Below are 11047 nucleotides of genomic sequence, written 5' to 3' on the forward strand. Positions count from 1 at the left end.
ATGAAGTGGAGAACCTGAAAAACCACTACCTCAGCCAGGTGATTAAGGTTAACAGTGATAAATCATGGTGACAGTATGTACCTTTGATACAATGTGAAGAAAACAGCACTTTACTTCTGTGATCTTCCTCTCAAAACACATAACCCCAGTCTAACCATGAAACTATACTAAAAAATCCCAGTTGGGAGACATTCTATGAAATGCCTCACCTACATTCATCAAAACTGTCAAAGTCATCAAAATCAAGGGAAGTCTAAGAAACTGGCATGGCCAAGGGGAGCCAAAGGAGACATTTCACTAAATATAATGTGATATCATGGATGGCTCCTGAAATAGAAAAAAAAATGAGGTAAAAATTAAGGAACTTCAATTAAGAAATTGAAGTATGAACTTTAGTTAATAAGAATGTACCAATATTAACAAATGTACTGAATTAATGTAAGTTGTTAATGGCAGGAGAAACTGGATGCAGGGGTAGATGGCGAACTCTCTATACAATCCTCACTATTTTCAGTAAATCTAAAATTATCCGAAAGGAAAAAGGTTATTTTTAAAAATGAAATACTCCAAGGGACTTATTGTATTTAAAAACTTTTTATATCACAAGAGGTATTTCCTAAAATATATTTTTTCTTTTCTTTTTTTTTTAACAGGACTTTATTGGGGAACAGTGTGTACTTCCAGGCCTTTGATTTTTTTGTTGTTGTTGTTTGTTTGTTTTTTGGGGTTTTCTTTTCCCCCAAGTCAAGTTGTTGTCCTTTCAATCTTAGTTGTGGAGGGCACAGCTCAGCTCCAGGTCCAGTTGCCCATTACTAGTTACAGGGGGCACAGCCCACCATCCCTTGCGGGAATCGAACCGGCAACCTTGTGGTTGAGAGCCCACGCTCCAACAAACTGAGCCATTCAGGAGGCAACTCAGCTCAAGGTGCCGTGTTCTATCTTAGTTGCAGGGGGCACAGCCCACCATCCCTTGCAGGACTCGAGGAGTTGAACTGGAAACCTTGTGGTTGAGAGCCCACTGGCCCATGTGGGAATCGAACCGGCAGCCTTCGGAGTTAGGAGCACAGAGCTCCAACCACCTGAGCCACCAGGCTGGCCCCTAAAATATATTTCTAATTATTTCATGTGCATTTAAAGTTGAGATGTCAGTCATTTTTTAAAGTTTTTTTCTTTTAATTTCAGAATTTCTGTTAAGCGCCATTCACGATAGGTGAGAAATTGGTACAATTATATGTTATTCCTTTCTTTTACCTCATTCTTTTGATATTTCTATCATTATGTCTAAAATGTTTTATATTTAAACATAAATTCTGTCCTATAATAGCTCCTACAGATAGTTAAATTTAGTTCTACATTTAAATAATTCAGTGCTAACATTTTATCCCATTGTATTCATTTCTAAGCTTTTTATTTAAAATACATCTGTTGATTCTCTAGATCTCATTAGCAACTAGATTTTTTCTATAGGAATAACTCATAGACATTATATTTCCTGAGATGTGGGATGCTTGAAAACATCTATGCATATAGTCTTATGCTTGAATGAAATATAGCTGGGGATGAAGTTGTTGTGCCACACTTTTTATCTATGTAGTTTTTAATACAAACATGTGGTTTGCATTAAAAAATAAGAAGTTTACATTAAAGGTTTTCTTAACTGACTCTGTTAACCTATTTGTATTTATATCATTAAATAGCCCCATCTTTTTCAGTATCACAGAGTTTAATTCTAAGATTTTTCACATTCAGTATTGAACAATTATATTAAATCAATTTTGCTCATTTGGAGATATACATAGATATATTCTAAACATATATATGGAAGCTAGAATAACAGAAGCGATTAAATAAAACAGGAGACCTGAGAGAAAGGGAAGGGACAAAAGAACATGGTTGAGTTTTGAGCCACAAACAATTATTTAAGAAACTAGTATCCAGTTTAGAATATGACTTTCTATACAGAAATTTTTATCTTAACTCTTTTCTTGACATAAAATTTGAGAACACTTTTTATGGGACCAAACAGAACAAAGGGTTTGAGATGTTTGAATTCATGGATGAGGAATAAGTTTGGTGCTACTGACAAAACTCATTTACACGTGGTGTGACAATTAAGTTCACAAACTTGTTGCAACAATGTTGCTAACCTTTTTTTTATATCAAAGGGGTTATTCATTATGAATCTATACCAACTGGACAAACAGTTAACAAAGTTTACTATTAATATTTGGAAGTGCTGAAAAGGCTGCATGAAAAAGTTAGATGACTTTTCACCAACAATTCATGGCTCTTACATCACGACAATGCACCAGCTCACACAGCACTGTCTGTGAGGGAGTTTTTAGCCAGTAAACAAATAACTGTATTGGAACATCCTCCCTACTCACCTCATCTGGCCCCCAATGACTTCTTTCTTTACCTGCAGATAAAGGAAATATTGAAAGAAAGACATTTTGATGACATTCAGGACATCAAGGGTAATACGTCGACAGCTCTGATGGCCATTCCAGAAAAAGAGTTCCAAAATTGCTTTGAAGGGTGGACTAGGTGCTGGTGTCGGTGCACAGCTTCCCAAGGGGAGTACTTTGAAGGTGACCATGGTGATATCAGCACTGAGGTATGTAGCACTTTTCTAGGATGAATTCGTGAACTTAAGTGTCTGACCTCCTAGTTACCATGTTCTTTATCCCTGCCAACTTTGAGAACAACCTCAGTGCCTGGGGTATCCTGGGCTTGTTCTAGCATTATGATTCTTTGAGACTTTATCAATTCTATGTATTCATCTCAGCATTTATCTCATCAACAGCATAATGCCCACCTATTAGGCGTGTGATTTAGTCACGAAGTAAAATGTCCAGAGAGACAGAAATGAAAATTCATGTCTAGAAGGGGAGGCTACAGGTCCACTTTGAGTAAATTTTCAATATTGAAAAGAGTCCTTTCAGTAGCAACTTTTAGATGTGTAAATATGAAGTGATCAGACAGCTATTGAATTGAGGGAAAGATGAATACCATCTCTTGAGGTTCAAAATAGGCTGTCCCTTTACCCTTTTGTTATACAGAATTGACATCTCACTCTCTTATCCTTACAACAAATCCAATTCCTTGTTTAAAGACCACCCATCACACCATCTCTGAGACTTTAATTCTCTGTATTCCGCCACACAGCAGTAGTCACAACATTTTGTTTGTTTGTTTTTAAAGTGGTGAAAGAGAAGTTTATTAGAAGTAGAAGCACACTCCAGAGAGTTAGGAGTGGGCCCGAACACAAAGAAAAGCAGCTCGAGGGCCCATGATTAGAAGAGAAAATACACTCCAAAGCGGTAGGAGCGGGCCTGAGCAAACGCTTGGGTCAAAAGGCCATTACTTTTTAATTTACAAGGAAAAAATAGCTTTAGCCAAAATAGAAACTACATTATAATGATACAATGCAAATTCAGAAAAATTCAGTGCTGCTGTGTCTCAGGAAGACATTGGAGCCAGAAGAGAACTGACTGCCTTGTTTCTTATCTCTGCTCCTAAAACAGGTTTCTCTTTGTCTTCCCAGACTGATATTCTCTATTTAACTTATTCAAGCCCATAGGAAGCGATTACTTTCTCTATAAAATTGGAATGATAATACATGACGAAGGAAAATATGGTGATGGTGATGATGAAGTACCTACTTTCTATGCCTGAAAACAAGGGAAATACCTATCCAACAGGATTGGTGTAAATTTTGGACAAAATAATGTATGAAGAAATCCATCAAAGCCCCTGACACATAGTAAATTTAAAGTCAAGTAAGGTTCATCACAAAGGGCCTTGCATTCTTTGTCAACAGTGATATTAGTTAGTATTCATTAAACACTTACTTTGTGCCAGGCAATTTTTGAATTTAAGGCTTTAGGTAAATTATCTTCTTGAACACTCTTGACCACTGTAGGGAGTAGGTGCTATCATTATTCTCATTTTCCACATGAGAAAACTGAAATACAGATGGGAAAGTAAGTATGCTGTAGACCCTGGAATTGAAGCTTGCCAGTCTGACTCAAGGATTTATGCTCTTAACCTGTATGTTTCACTAATTGTCAGGTTAATATTTAACCCAAAGACACTGGCAATCTTGTAAAGTTTTTAACTAATGCAGTTTCAGAAACAATTTGAGACAGATTTGGTTTTTATAAAGATCACTCAGATGATAAAAGAGAATTTTTCAAGATACAAAGGTTAGCTCCCAGTATTGCTAGTAAACTTAAGAATAAAAATAGTTATGTGCAAAGAAATTGGAAATATATATGACTCAAAATAACCGAGGTGAACATATCACAGCCCTGAATCCATTTGATGATTTTAAAGGGTTCAGAGCAAGGTTACTCAACATGCTGGTTTTTCAGAAAGCATAGTTCTCCCCCTTTTCTCTTGTGAGGAAAAATCTAGCTTCACGGCAGAACAGAGGACTTTTCAGTTACTGGACAGCATGACAAGCCTTGGGATAAAATAGCCTCAGATTTATGAAGAGATGAGTCAGGTATTCAGCATTTCCAGGATCAGACTGAGAGGAAGCTCCAGAGGGAGCGCCTGAGTATAAATAGCGGGGGTGCCAAAAAACTATACATGTGCCTTGTATTCATCTTTTGTTATCAGCGTATGTTTATTACAATTTTAATACAGTTTTTTCCTTCTTTAAAATGTATATACAGTTTTTTTGGCACCCTCTGTATTTCTGAAGCAGAGGCTCACAAAGGAAGTATCGCTGTGCTGCAAATTCTACACTCTTAACAACTGCAACTGAAGGAAAGCCTAATCAACTCAAAATGCTTCATCTTCATTCCAAGCACAGCACCAATATTTGTTTGTAAGGTGATGATGAAAAGTTCACATTTCTATTAGTAATTGGCCTTTACTTTTCAATTTATCCTCTTTCTTTCTCTCTCTCCCTCTCAGACACACACACAAGTATATATACATATATATGTACACATGAGTACATATATAAATACACATACATCCGTAAACATACATATGCCTGTGTACATTAGTGATTCATTTTCCTTTGATATATTGTGTTTAAACAAATTCAGTTCCTGACAACATAAATATTCTTTTGTTCCCTTTCATATAACTCAGGATTTTCTTTGGTTCCTTGTATTTTTTTTTTTTTTTAGTAATTTATTTGTTACTTATATTTTTTATTTAAGAAGTGATCCGCCTGACTAGTCTAGTACCCACCTGGCTCTATATATAGTTGTTGCCATATTATTGACTATGTTCCCATGCTCTAAGTTATGTCCCCATGACGATTTTATAACTATCAATTTGTATTTGTTAATCCTTTTACCTTTTGCACCCTCTCCCCAACCTCCCTCTCATCTATCACCTGATAAATCTAGTACTCATCTGATACCATACATAGTTTTACAATATTATTGACTATATTCCTTATGCAATACCCTACATCCCCATGACTACTGCGTAACAACCAATTTCTGCTTCTTAATTTTTTCCCCTTTTTCACCCATCCCAAACCCCCCTTCCATCTGGCAACCATCAATATGTTCTCTGTATCTATAAGTTTGTCTCTGTTTCATTAGTTTATTTTGTTCTTTAGATTCCTTTTATAAGTGTAATCATATGACAGTTGTCTTTCTCTGACTTACTCCACTCAGCACAATGCCCTCTAGGTCCATCCATGTTGGTACAGATGGCAAGATTTCATTCTTTTTTATGTCCGAGTAATATTCCATTGTGTATGTACCACCTCTTCTTTATCCATTCATCCATTCAGGGACACCCAGGTTGCCATTATATCTTGTCTACTGTAAATAATGCTGCAATGAACGAATGGGTGAACACTAAGTAGCCTTTTGGGTTTCTTCAGATAAATCCCCAGAAGTGGGATTAGCAGGTCCTTCTTTGTCTGTCATTATAGCCTTTGTTTTAAGTCTGTTTTGTCTAAATATGGTTACCCCAGATTTTTTTTTTCCAATTTCATGAAATATCTTTTTCCATCCCTCTACTTTCAGTCTGTGTGTGACTTTTGATCTGAACTGAGTCTCTTGCAGGCAGCATATATAAGGGTCTTGTTATCTTATCCATTCAGCCACCCTATGTCTTTTGATTGAAGCATTTAATCCATTTACATTGAAAGTAATTGTTGATAGATATGTAGTTATTGCCTTTTTATTATTCATATTTTTGACGTGTTTTTTTTTTCATCTTAAAGAAATCCCTCTAACATTCCTTTTAATTTTGGTTTGGTGGTGATAAACTCTGTTAGCTTTTTCCTGTATGGGAAGCTCTTTATTTGTTCTTTGATTTTAAATGATAGCTTTGCTGGGTAGAGAAATCTTGGCTGTAGGTTGTTGCTTTTCATTGAATATTTTGTGCCAATCCCTTCTGGCCTGCAAAGTTTCTGTTCAGAAATCAGCTGATGGGAGCTTCAATCTTATGAGAGCTCCCTTGTAGGTAACTGCTTTTCTCTTGCTGCTTTTAAGATTCTCTCTTTGTCTTTAACTTTTGTCATTTTAATTTTGATGTAATTTATTTTTATGTTCTGGATTCCTTCAAAGTCTCAGGGTCCATCTCTATAAGTAATAAATTCAGGGCAAACAGAATAGCTTTTATATTTCTAGTAACCCAGGTCTGTTTCATGATATTTTAGTCCATCTGTGCTTTTATAGGACATGAAGGTATTGCTGTTCTGTCACAAGAAGAAAGAAGTCCATCGTTTTTCTTCTTTGTCAATCAGCCTGTTTTTCAGAGGTGAGGCTGCTGACCCAGATCAACTACAGAGTGATCTAGTCACTTCCTGTGACTATACTTTCAGATGTTATTATATGAAATATTACCCCATTATATCACTGCTGGCTGACCTCTAAATATATCCCCATCCTTCACACTTCAGAATGCCTGTGTGGTTATCACATATTGATATGAGGTTTACATAGCAATCATTCCCCCACAGAGTCACTACCAAGACCCAGAAATAAAGTATGACTAAGTACAGATCTTCACGTGTGTGCATGAGGCAAAGATCTCTTGGCAAAGGCAGAGAGGTTTATTACCCATGATAAAAAATATGGAGATCCTAGCATTTTTCTCTTCATTAGAGTTGGGAGTCATATTTAGATTAGGTTATCCCAGAGTATCTTTTGTTATCATGAAGACCTGCCTTGTAGAAGGCACGCTCCTTCTTTGCCCTTATTTATTAATATTCAGCACGACAAAAGAATTCTTACTTTCCTCTTCATCTAACCATTTAAGTATGTAATGTGATGGAGCAATTTTTTTAGTTTATTTTACTGCTTCTTTCCAAAACAATATCTGAATTTAAGTACAGATGAAATCAAACAATAATTTATAGGTATATAATTAGTAGAGGAGGCTATTTATGTTATTCAACTAATAAATATTTTTTGAGCAGCAATTATGTTCCAGCAGTGAAGTATGGAAAATATATCATCTGAGTTCTATATTTTCTTAGGATATAGAAAATCAAAGGAGAATGTTGCTTCCACTCTACAAGAGTCTCATGCTCTACAGACTGAGTTAGCCAGGTGCCGCTTGCTTCCACTCTAATAATGAGAATAAGCTGGATCATATACAAAACCATGATAGTTTTTAGTCTATTAGAGAACTGAGGTAATCTAAAGACCTGAAATGCAAAAGGTGACAAGCCTCTCTGATGAGAGACAGGGCTTACCTTTGGCAGAGCAGTGAAAGGAGGAGGAAACTGCTATAATGTCAGTAAGAAGAATGTAGATGGAATTTTAATTAATTTATAAATGCTGAGAAACAAAGATCTCCACATCACCCAACCAACTCTTTCCCTGGGCCTTCACTGAGAGCTCACAAGAAAGATTGGGGACAGAGAATAAGAAATAAGAGAGACACTTTCTCTGCGGTGCAAGTATGTGTGGCCTAAGTCTGATGGTGAAGGAAGATAACTAAGAGAAGGCTTCTGTATCCCAGACACTGAGATCCCAGAGAGTGCATTCTATCACTGGAGAAAGGTGTTACTTTCTATCAAGTTACACTCTATCAAGTGTTGCAAGAGATCAGCCCTCCCAAGAGAGGCGCACAGGACCTACCTATGTATATAGGACAATGGCAAGAAACCCTCCAGCGCTCCCAGCCTAATGCTAATTACGAGGAGGCATCACTCTACCACTGGGGAATCTGAAGACTTTAGCGCACAGAATATAACTAAAACAATAAAAAAAGCAGGCAGGAGAGAAGGAACAGGGGAATCTAGAGCAGATGCAACAAATAGAAACTAAACACAAGGTGGCAGACTGAAATCTAACCATCTCAACTATATTAAGTGAAATGGATTCAACATACTAACAAAATACAAGGATGGTCAGACTGGATTTAAAAAAAATGACACAACTATATATTGTTTACAAGTAATACATAAAAACACAAACAAGTTGAATGATAAAGATATTATCATTCATTAAGTGTTTTCAAACCTTAAACCTAAGAGAGTGTAACTTGTGCTTCAAAAAGTTGCCCACCTGATAATACCTTGCTATAGGAATTAATCAACCTTTCCCTTTTTGACATATCTATACCCTGAATAAAACATCTTATACCTCCATTTGTCTGCTCATGCTGTGCTTTATTTGCTGCACTTTCAAGTTTTCACTGAATAGCACTCATGTATTTTTCTGATTGTTTATTATGAAACTGCTATGAAACAATTAAATTCATCAAATTCATCACAGTGTACAATCTCATTAGGGAAGCATGCTATAGAAACAGAAAATAAGTATTAAAAAGTTTTAACTTGAAACCTACATATTTTTATCAACCAGTCACCCCAATATATTTAATTTAAAAATTAATAAATTAAAATTTTTAAGAAAAATTTAAAAAGATTTGGTAAAGGAGGTCCATCCTAGATATTTGGAAAAAGAAATCTGACAAGGATAAAGGTGAGACAGACAATGCTTTGGAGATATCAACAGCATTGTAATTGATCTCACTGTTTCCAGTCTTCCTTTCCTCTCAAACTTTCCTGAAGAACAGATAAAAATATTATGAAAGCAAGATCTCCTTTAGATATGAAGGAGGAATAAAGACCTTTCCAGACATCCAGAAGCTGAGGGAATTTTCTAATACACGACCTGCACTACAAGAAATACTAAAGGAGGCTATTAGACCACCATCAACAGGGACAACTTGTGGCAACCGAAACATAAAAAGGGGGAGCGTAAAGGCCTGAACTGGAATATGGGAATAGAGAAAGTAAGCGTACTGAAGAAACTGGAATACTCTAAATATCAAACTTTCTTTTACATAAACTCAAGGTTAACCACTCAAAAATATTATGAAAGTAAAGGTCTGATTATGTTATGTCCCTGCACAAAATTCTTTTCCCCATTGACCCCACCCTCACCAACATGTTAAAATTCAATGTATGTGGGGTGAAACCCAGGCCCAAAGCTAGAGTGTGTCTTCATCCACAGAACCTTGAACACTCTCCTAGATTGTACTCCGGTCCCCCAACTTCCCCCGACTCCAAGCCCTGCCCGTTTTCCAGTGTCCGGATATCATGCTTACCTATTATATTATTGGTACCTGACACTATGCTTACTTACTTCATCCAAGCACTACCTAACTGGGAATCTTTTGCCAAACTTTAGAACCATGTTATGCTACCATTTGTAGCCAGGAGGCTCCTGTTCCCATATTCCATCCACTGTAGAATATGTCCTCTTAAATATGAATGCTGCCTAGATCATATCACCATGTTCCATTAGAATCCATATATTGAAGTGTTGCTTCCCTTTATTCCACACCAACCCTCTTCGGAAGTCCTGCATTGCTTCACAAGCGTAGGTTTGTAACACTATTCCATTTGACTCTTCCCTCAGCAACTTCGAATCTCCCTTCGCTAAGAAAAAGAACAAAGGATGATAGGAAGCAATATGCACAGGATTAAAATTAACGAGAATTATTATCAAATTTAAAGATAGTGAGTTAATGGTATTGGCTTTCCACATAGAGAAGACAGGCTATGTCCTCGTCTTATAACAAAGACCCCACGTGGAGATCCCAAAGCATTGAATGATATGAGGGTATAAGTTAGAGGATGGTGAATTTACAGAGGCAGGAATCCTAGTTAAAATACATTTTCTAAAAACAAGGAACATGGATGATCCTAATTTATGGCACCTGGACATATTTGCTTATGAGCATGTTGGTAGACACCTATTCTATAATAATAATACAAGATCTGATAATTAAGTTTGCGAACTTGTTGCAAAGATGTTGCTAGCCTTTATTGATGTCAGAGGGATTATTCATTATGAATTTGTACCAATGGGGCAGTTAACCAAGTTTACTATTTTGGAAGTGCTGAAAAGGCTGCATGAAAAAGTTAGACAACCTGAACTTTTCGCCAACAATTCATGGCTCTTGCATCACGACAATGCACCAGCTCACATGGCACTGTCTGTGAGGGAGTTTTTAGCCAGTAAATAAATAAGTGTATTGGAACACCCTCCCTACTCACCTTATCTGGTCCCCAGTGATTTCTTTCTTTACCCAAAGATAAAGGAAATTGGAAAGGAAGACATTTTGATGACATTCAGGACATCAAGGGTAATACCACAACAGCTCTGATGACCATTCCAGAAAAAGAGTTCCAAAATTGCTTTAAAGAGTGGACCAGGCGCTGGCATTGGTGCGTAGCTTCCCAAGGGCAGTACTTGGACTGTGACCATAGTGATATTCAGCAATGAGGTAGGTAGCAGTTTTTTTAGCATCAGTTTGCAGACTTAATTGTCTGACCTCATAGATCAGTCATAGGTAGGATAATCACCTTCAAAAGTAGTGTTAAAGTAGTAACGCTAAGGATGGCATAAATAATTCTCCAAGTCATTATTGGCTAAAAGTGGTGTATAATTTCCTTCATGTATAGTTAAAGGAAGAATTACTAACTCAATGTTTACTGCACTGCATTTCAGAAAATAAACATTGAAAACAATGTGGCAAAATGGAAATAGCCTTAGGTCTAAAGTTGTGTGTTCAAGTATTGGTCCTTCCAAATACCCTG

Source organism: Rhinolophus hipposideros (genome assembly GCF_964194185.1).
Source record: "Rhinolophus hipposideros genome assembly, chromosome: 10".
Classification (NCBI taxonomy): Eukaryota; Metazoa; Chordata; class Mammalia; order Chiroptera; family Rhinolophidae; genus Rhinolophus; species Rhinolophus hipposideros.